Here is a 10,358-nt window from a genome sequence, read left to right on the forward strand (position 1 = left end):
TAGGGCAGAATTATGGAGGTTAACAAAAGAGATTCAGAACAAGCTGTAGAGCGCGCATAGTGATTGGAACCAAAATATTTTAGCCACAACATTATTAGACAAGAAGGAAGTGGTGTGGATCATGCAGCAAACGGGAACAGCGGATATTTCAGTTGACATTAGGCGAAAAAAATACAACTGGGCAGACAGCGTAATGTGTAGCGCAAGTAGCCGGTGGACCATTAAAGTTACAAAATGAGTGCAAAGGGAACGCACACGCAGTCGACGACGGCACAAGATTAGGTTGTGTGATGAAATTACGAAATTTGCAGGTGCACGTTGAAATCAGCACGCGCAATACATGGGTAATTGGGGATCTCTGGGAGAAGCCTTTTTCCTGGGCACTCGACATAAATATACCCTGCTGCTAATGATGATGACGATGAGGACTTTAGCTGCCCACAAGTCCTATTAAAGTTTTATCGTTATGCCCGCTCCTGTTCTCCGACGGCCCGTAGTTATTATGTTTATCTGCGCTAGTACAACTGCGACGGGTAACTTTGGCGACACAAGCCTTTCTCATTTTTGAAAATAATCTGGTGGCACCTTTACTTGTTTCAATAGCAGTCCGAAACATGCGGCAGTGATATTCCGTTGCAAGCAATTACAACAGCAGAAGCACCCCATTATAGGACTTCATTCGTTGAGAGTGAAAGACTTCTGGACGCGCTCATTTCTAAGTTAACCGCCGCGTGGCGCACACATTTGAAACAGACAGGTGCCAAATGCGCGTGCCAGCAAACTATGGATGTTTACAAGAGTAAGAAGAAAGCAATTAGGGAAAATCTGGACAATAATACAAAAGACATCTCCCTCCTATTTGATGCTCTACCTGGTTGCCTTAGGGCAGAAACATACCGGAGCGAATCTTCGCACCCAGATGAAGCGTGTGTCCACCACAGCAAAATTTAGGAGGACACTCAGCACATCCGAAAGCAATGCAAAGGTATTCACCAAGTGAGACTCGTCAGTAACGTACACCTTCCGAAATGCCTTCGATTTAAAGTCATTGGTCGTTAATCATTGGTCGGAGTCGTGTCCATGACCTTTGGTGTTAAGGTGAAGGAAATTAGGCACAGTTATTTAGGACAGTCCTAAATCATTCGAACACTCGACCTTTGATGTGAGTCCAAACCACCACCCTCGGTTTTAATTAGAGTGAAATAAGGTTAATCTAGAGAAGATGTTGCAAAACCACACTTACATTTGATGAGGGGAGTAGGGAATGCTTTATGTATGATTGCGATTCGGATGCTTGATTCGAGCTTGTTCTTTATTGAAACGTACGCTGCCCTTTGCGTTGTATTGGTGATGTCTCTGAATGTATCCACTGTTCGCTTTAGTATGTTGTGTTCTTGTAGCCTCTGACTCTCGTGGGGATGAGTCATTGCTTACGGTGCTATGAGCCATTCATTGTCTTACATGACGGACAGAAACATGTCTTGTTGGGTAGGCAAAGCAATTTTTACGTATTCAAAAGCCGGCAAGAGATTGATATTACCGGATCAGTTAAATGCACAGGTATACAGCGGTACAGTTGTGAAGAAGTGCGCTCAAACTACCGAGCACAAGAGCAGACGACATTGCGGCCGTCCTCAACAAGAGAAAAAGAAAGACGAGGGAGGCTCGTGGAGCGCGTGAAAAGGCTCTCGCGCAACGGAGATCGTTGGAACGCCGGCGCGACTAGGGCCACCGGGCCTACGGAACCCACATCTACCGGTGAGGTTCACCTGACCGAGCGTCCGTCTTCGGGACAGGGAACGCCTCGGGTCGTTGCACGGCACGAGACCCCGGAACGGCCTGCTGCAGCCTCGAACCCGCATCTACGCGCGAGGTTCGGGAGAGCGAGCGTCAGTCGTCGAGACGAGGAGCGCCTCGGGTCGTTGCCTTGCACGAGGCCCCAGGTTGGCCTGCCGGCGTCTTGGAACCCGCTTCTACGCGCGAGGTTCGAGTGACCGGGCGACCGAGTGGCCTGTTCTCGTCTACGGAGCTGTGGGCCGTCCACCTTTTCGTGCCCGTGCTGCTGCGTCTGCTATTCCACGCCGGTCATCACTCGACGAACATGCGTTTCACGTCAAGGACTCTACGTGTCACCACACTCCGGACTTAACCGCAACCTCGTGAGACTGCATTTTTTCCTACTTACGAACAACCTTGTATGTGTGGGTCTAGGTTAAGATATTTTTTTTCGTGTTCACGTGCCGTGTAATATAGTTGTGTGTTTGCTCATCGTGCACCGTCTCCTCCATCTTCCTCGCGTCACACGCTTTGCAACGTGACGATCCTAACAACATCACAACAGTGTAGATAAAATTGTGAGCAAGAGAAAAAAAGAACAAGGGCATGTAAACAAAAATGCTCGAAAGGAAAGGATGTATAGCATGCCTGAATATGTTTGGCAGCATGTCAGCCTCCTGCAACACGCGACGACTAAAGCATGCTGAACACTTGATAATGCATTGAGTTAAACGATCGCAGGGCTCCTACTTCCTGCAGTATATAAAGAGTGGCAAAGTGAAATACACGTGTGGCAAGCCGCTGCTTGCGAGCTTCGGTCCCCTCTGTGCGCTGCCGTCTCGCATCCTCGCGTTGCTGTTCTCGCAGTTTGGATTCTTCGGCTCGTTTTCGACGCTTAGCTACGGCTTCGCACTCTTGTATAGCGGGCTTAACGACGTTCCTAATTAACGTTAGGTTGCAACCTCTCCGCAGGGGAAAGGAATACATGTGGGCGTATGCTTTGCTACCACCGCTTCACAGGTCGTACACTCAGTTCTCGCTTGGCGAGCATCCCCGACAAAAGCGTGTTTCCAAGCGGGGTATACAATGATTTATTGATGATTCGGATGCTTCTTTTGAGCTTGCTCTTTGTTGAAACGTAAGCTGTTCTGTGTGTTGTAAGGGTGACTTCAATTAAAGGAGGTATGAGTCATCGCTGACGGGGGTATAAGCCATTGCTGATATATTTTTTTTACCACTCCACTAAAAGCCGCAATTTTCAGGTATGAGCCATTGCAACAAGCCACTTCAACGTTCCGCCTTAGTGACTCAGACAAGGTGACTGTTTGTCTGCTCCCCGCTTCAAAGAGGATGCCAATACACCATCGTCGTCAACAGCCAGAGAAGAACGCAAGAGAGGAAGTGGCTTTGAATGCAGCGAAGAAGAGAGCAGGAGATCGGAAGCAGAGAGCACGGTCGAGTACTGGGTGCCTTTAATCACTGACAATTTCGCCTCCCGAAACGCATTGCAGAATAAAAGAGCCGGCTTTGCTGTCCCAGCAATGTAAAGAAGCAAATATCATACTGATACAGAAACCCGGCAAGAAATTACAGCTGGAGAACCAGCGCCCCATCCCCTTCACGTCCTGCGTGGGCAAGTTGATGGAGCCCCCGACGCGTTTCTCAATAGACTCACGGATTACATCGAGGACAACGAATTATTTCCACACACCATGATTGGGTTCAGAAGACATCTCGCCACGCAAGACGCCCTTCTGCAACTAAAACATCAAATCATAGACAATCCGGGGCGCTTGACGAGAGCCATCTTCTGGCTTGACTTGAAGAGGGCCTTCGATAACGTTTTCGACGATGCCATATTTCGACAAATAGATAAGGTGAATCTCGGACTGTGAACGTACAACTACGTCCGAGACTTCCTCACGGGAACAAGCGCTCGCATGCGAGTGGGACATCTAGAGTCAGATCAAATCAACATCGGGAGCTCGGGCACACCGCAGGGCTCGGTGATTTCGCCGATGCTCTTCAACCTCGTCCTGCTGGGGTTACCCGACCGATTGCTTCACATCGAAGGACTGCATCACACGCTATACGCGGATGATATCACGATTTGGACGACAACTGGCAGCGGCGGAGCGATCGAGCAACGTCTACAACAGGCCATACAATGCGTGAAAAACTACCTCGTGGGCACGGCACTTGCCTGCTCCGCCGAAAAATCTGAACTGCTGCTACATAGGGCGGTCAGAAAGGGGCGCCCTCCTAAAGGCTACCCCTCCCCCCCCCCCGGAAAAGGAAGAGATCAAATTCACAGCATCAAACGGCCTACCCATCCCGATTCTAGACGAGATCCGGGTACTAGGAATGATGATGGAACATCAGGGCGGCAATGGCGAAGCACTTAGCAAGAGAACGGCAAAGGCCTCCAGCACGATGCAGCTCATTCGACGCAACACCAACAAACACGCGGGCATGCGCGAAGGCCGCGTCATATGACTCATACAAGCCTTCGTCATTTCCCAAGTAAAGTACACGGCAGCGTTTCACAACTGGACGGTTGCGGAAAGAAACAAGCTCAACGCTCTCATACGCAAGGCGTACAAATGTGCGTTGGGACTTGCGCCAGGAGTTAGCAACACCAAGCTCTTAGAACTAGGCTTAAACAATGCGCTCGAAGAACTCGTGGAGGCACAACAAATGTCCCAACACGAGCTTTTATCCAAGACCCGCCCGGGCAGACACGCGCTTGGAAAGCTCGGCATTACATACCACCCGCAGCACGGCATCAAAGTATAAATTCCAAGAACTATACGCGAGCAACTATACGCAACCCCATTGCCTCGCAACATGCACCCCCCACATCACACGGGGAGGCGTAAAGCCAGCTCACAACACATGAACAAAATTTACTCCAACGACAAGGAGGCGGTTTTCACCAACGCAGCCTGCTTCGAGACAGGAAGAGTTTCGTGGCGGCTGTTACTAGCCACCGAGGCAACCACCTCACGAGGGTCACCGTGAACATGGCACATGCCGAAGCGGCAGAGGAAGCGGCCATAGTACTGGCCCTCACACAAACGAAAGCTACATACGTGATCTGCGATTTGCAAACGGCAATTCGCAATTTTGCAAATGAGCGCATCTCGCAAGAGGCGTATCACACTTCAGCGACATCCCATACACCAGGGAGAGGCCGACTTCGATAACCGAAGACATTTGCTATGGATCCTTGCACACACTGGATTGAGCACCCCCAACGAAGCGGCTCACCGCGTTGCTCGAGGCCTAACACCGAACATCATCGGAAGATGAGCCCCCGCAGGTTACCGCAAACCTCTGGGCGTAAGACGATTGTATGAACAGGTTCCACGACATCACGACACACTACCAGTTGCAAAGACGCGTATACCCATTCCCTCACGCTAGGCTAGACTGGACACAAGCAGTGCACTCCAGACAATTACAAACGGATTCTTACAGAAACCCCAGACTCATGCACGCCATGTATCCAGACGTGTACACTACAAACAGTTGCACATCATGTGGCGAGGTTGCCACACTTACTTACATGCTATGGGATTGTCGGGACTTAACAAACAAGTCGAGCAGCGCCGACCCCTCCGTATTTTCCACCGCCAGCTTCCGCTCGCGCTCTCAGACCGCACTGCTGAGCTCGAACTTGACAGCACAACTCTGGGCCGTCCAGCGAGCCCAGGAAGCCGCTTCGAGGCGAGGTCTCGGAACCGCGTCCGTGGCAGGTGCCCAGACCCACTAAAAAGACAGCGGACTCGAATCTTGATTTGAAAATAAAAGTTTACGCTCTCCTGTCTTAGGCCATAGCCATAGGTGACGCAATTATACATGTTCTGCTTGCGCGTATAGTCACTGCGTGTTTTTTGCATGCTTCTTGGCCTATATTGCAATGGGACCCGCATACTCACGCACCTTACCTATATTGGCCATATGCGGTAGGTTGCACTCACAAGATCTGTGTTAGGACTGGACTCCGTGCTAATATGAACACGCGGCAAGCATGCAAATTAGAAGCATCACTGCCAGCAAGACAATCTTGGCGGCGGAACTCCAAAGTGCACATCTTTACGCCGGATATGAACGAGCTAAAGCGCCACCCCTAACCTCCGACACCTCTTCTCGGGCTGTCTGGTCTTCTTGGAGCTGCGAGTGTCTGCGCTAGAGGGCCGAACCATAAGGACTGCACCACTCAGAGGACTACTTCATCGAACATTCGGTCGTTTGACCTTCGAATTACCGCCTATACGCAGTTGGCGCAACAGAACATGGGAGCGTTATGCATAGGCGAACAGCAATAATAAAAATATGTTCAAAACAAAAGTTAGTAAAAAAATTATGTAGGGTAGTTGAGCCGTCATCCTTTCAGTCAAAAAATGAACAGAATTCGAGTATGGTGTTGCCACGGACGTTTCAATATTCGCTTTGTTGATGTAAAATGTTGCCGAAAAGTCGTTTATATGCATATAATAGGAAATTCGGTATATTCTCAAGTGAAGAAATAATGAAATTTACATCAACATCTAGCTCTAGCATGTTTTACCATCTTTTATTTTGTTCTATTTCCAGCAGGAGCCCGGAGTCGGCCCGGTGATCAACCGTCTGCAACTAGATCGGAATGGCCGGGTGCAACTTTACATTATCAAGCAGTCTATCCTGTGGCTGTGGCTCAAGTGAGAACGACACACCGGGGACACCTGCCGTGGAGGCAAACGGCCCTGCACCCCCGCAGCCACAAGTTGGTGAGAGCGTAAGCCACGCGAAATGTTTCAGACTCGTGATGAGCTCCTCTGGGGCGGGGACGCAAATGGGGCGAGTGAGTTTTACATTGTTTTTGATAAAAGCGCTCTTTTCCACTGGATCGCTCCGTGCTTCGTCTTCCGCATAGTCTCGCCCACTGTAGTGCGCTTTATGTCTCGATTTCAGGCTGTTCCTTTGCAAAATAGCATGAGACGAAATTGCGCACTCTTGCCCACAGTTTGCGCTAATGAATCAGGCAGGCGTCATTCGAAGTGGTGTTTGATATGTATTAGAGGACAATCCGGCGGTGAGGATCTGCCAACTGAGCAAAAATGTCACACGCTTTGAAATTTACTTGAAAGTACACCGCCCGTAAACTTAAGCTTGGTTGCTGGGAAAGTTTCTGGATGGTTTGCTGCTCGCTCCGCTAGGTGTCTGACGCCACTAGCATCTTGTTCTCGTTGTCGCATTTCATAGGCAATTTTTAATTGAGCTGCATAAAGCGAATTAAGTCAACTTGTCGGCCCGAAATTCATTCTTTCATCATCATCATCATCATCATCAGCCTGGTTACGCCCGCTGCAGGGCAAAGGCCTCTCCCATACTTCTCCAACAACCCCGGTCATGTACTAATTGTGGCCATGCCGTCCCTGCAAACTTCTTAATCTCATCCGCCCACCTAACTTTCTGCCGCCCCCTGCTACGCTTCCCTTCCCTTGGGATCCAGTCCGTAACCCTTAATGACCATCGGTTATCTTCCCTCCCCATTACATGTCCTGCCCATGCCCATTTCTTTTTCTTGATTTCAACTAAGATGTCATTAACTCGCGTTTGTTCCCTCACCCAATCTGCTCTTTTCTTATCCCTTAACGTTACACCTATCATTCTTCTTTCCATAGCTCGTTGTGTCGTTATAATAATAATAATAATAATAATAATAATAATAATAATAATAATAATAATAATAATAATAATAATAATAATAATAATAATAATAATAATAATAATAATAATAATAATAATAATAATAATAATAATAATAATAACAATAATATCAGCCTATTTTAGGTCCACTGTAGGATGAAGGCCTCCCCCTTCATTCTCCAGTTACTCCTGTCATGCGCAAACCAATTTCAACTTGCACCAGCGGATTTCTTAATTTCATCACCACACCGAGTCTCCTGCCGTCCCCAACTGATTTTCCCTTCTCTATGCATCCATTCTGTAACCATAATTATCACCCGGTTATCTAAGCTTTGCACTACATAACCTGCCCAGTTCCATTTCTTTCTCTTAATGTCAATTAGAATACCGTCTATTCTCGTTTGCACTCTGAACCACAGCGCTCTCTTGCGGTCTCCTAACCTTAGGCTTATCATTATTTGTTCCGTCCCTCTTTCTGCGGTCGTTAACTTGTTCTCGAGCTTTTTGTCAGTCTCCAAGTAAGTGCCCCACATGTTAGTAGCGCTGGAATGCACTGATTGTACACCTTTCGTTTTAGTCATAATGGTAAGCTTCTCATCAGGATCACAGAATGCCTGCCGTGTGCGCTCCAACGCTTTTTAATTCTGCAAATTTCCTTCGCATGTTTCGTGCCCCCGTGTGAGTAGTTGACCTAGCTAAACGTACTCGATCGCAGACTCTAGATGCTGACTGGCGATCCTGAACGCTTGTTACCTTGCCCCCGCTATGGATCATTACTTTTGTCTTCTTCATATTAATTTCCAACCTCACTCTTACACTCTCTCCGTTGAGAACATCAATCATTCTTGGTAACTTATCCCTAGTATCGCTGAACAGGACAATGTCATATGCAAACCGAAGGTTGCTGAGATATTCGACGCTTGATCCTAACTCGTAAGCCTTTCCAGTTTAGTACCTTGAATACAACGGGGCATATAGTAAATAGCATTAGAGATTGTGTCTCCTTGCCTGTGCCCTTTCTTTATAGGCATATTTCTACTTTTCTTGCGGATAATTATGGTGCGCTGTGGAATCTTCGTAGATATTTTCGAAGATATTTGCGAAAGGCTCCTCTACTAGCTGATCAAATATTACCACTATGATTGCTGGTAACACTAATGAACCAGATATATTTTCGTAATCTATGAAATCCACATAAAGAGGCTAATTGTACTCTGCAGATATCTCCATTATTTTAATGTTTGCATGGATGTCATCCATTGCACAGTATCCCATCCTGAAGCCAACCTTTTCTCTAGGTTGATTGACGTCGAGTGTTTCCCTCATTCCATTGGAAGTTGTCTTGGTGAATACCTTATACGATACTAAAAGTAAGCTATAGGGCCTATACTTTTCCAATTCATTAATGTCTCTTTATTGTGGAGTAGTATAATGACGGCATTCGACCAATTCTCTGGCACACTTGAAGTCAAGAGGCGTTTTGTACAAAGCGCCGCAAGGTTTTCAACCATGATGTATCCTCCATATTTCATTTATTCGTATGTTATTCAATCTTCTCCTGCCCCTTTTACTCGCTTCATGTCTTCGGAGGCCCTGTGAATTTATTTGCAAGTTAAAGAAGAAGACTCTGTAATCTGTTCATTATTTCTTCTAATGGAGGTATTGTGGCAGCTCTGGGTATAGTACACGTCAGTATAGAATTCTTCCGCTGCTTTTACAATATCTTCTAAATTGTTGATATTACCCTGTTTATCTTTGAGCGCATACTTCAGCTTCGCACTTCATCTTCAAATTCATCTTGGCTTTCCTATGCCCAGTTTTGCTCTCGCTCATTTGTGCCTGTACGGTTTTAACCCTGTGTGCGCAAGCACCACCGAAATGTATATATGTACCTTCTCTTGCAGTAAAACCTCAGTTGATGTTTAACGCTCGTCCTGTCGTCTTCGTCTGTGTCCCCGTAATTTGCGCTAGTCTTTTGATTATTGATGACACACCAACTAGCCCAGCTTTCTGCCTTTACCGCTGCGGAGCTGGTCGATGTCAAGCCTAATTCACTTAGCCACGCATCGTCGCGTTGTAGTGTCAGAAATTTGGTGCCGCGCAATCGTATAAGCGTAAACTCGCCATGTCCGAAAAGCTGCCTCGGCCAAACGTGTAGATAGGCGGATATTTCTTCCGCCTATTTTGTGTCGCCTCGGGGTCTTTGCGACACCACTGCGGAGTCGGTCAGTGTGAAGCCTAATTCACTTTTCCACACGTCGTCGCCTTGCAGTGTCGCAAATTAGGCGCCGCGCAATCGTAAACTCGCCATGTCAGAAAAGCTGCCGCGGGCAAGCGCGCAGATAGGCGGATATTTCATCGGTTGATTTTCTGTCGCCGGGGGGTCTTCGCGACACCACAGCGCAGTCGGTCGGTGTGAAGCCTAATTCACTTTTCTACGCGTCGTCGCCCACACAGTCGGAAAATAGGCTCCGCGCTATCGTATAAGCGTACATTCGCCATGTCAGGAAGTTGCGCCGGGGAAGCGGGCAGGTAGGTGGATATTTATTCGGTTTATTTTAACGCGACAGCGTTAAGGAGTCCGGTCGCAGAACAGCCGGTGTCGTCGGTGTCGGCGTCGGCGGCGTTGACCGTGAGCGATAAATCCGGGCAGGCTCCTTATGCATAAAAAACAACTTGCTACATGGGCTGGGTGCGAATCGAACCAGGGTCTCCGCAGTGTGAGCCGGAGACACTACCACTCAGCCACGAGTTCGATGTTTCAAAGCGGTTCAAAAGCGCCTCTAATGAATGCGGTGTTGCCTTAGAAAGGAGCCGTAGAAAGTTATACTGCGGTGTATATCAATAATTATGAACATGTAACCTACAGAAGTCGCAGTTAGACTAGT

This window comes from Dermacentor variabilis, chromosome 9, assembly GCF_050947875.1.
Source record: "Dermacentor variabilis isolate Ectoservices chromosome 9, ASM5094787v1, whole genome shotgun sequence".
Taxonomy (NCBI): domain Eukaryota; kingdom Metazoa; phylum Arthropoda; class Arachnida; order Ixodida; family Ixodidae; genus Dermacentor; species Dermacentor variabilis.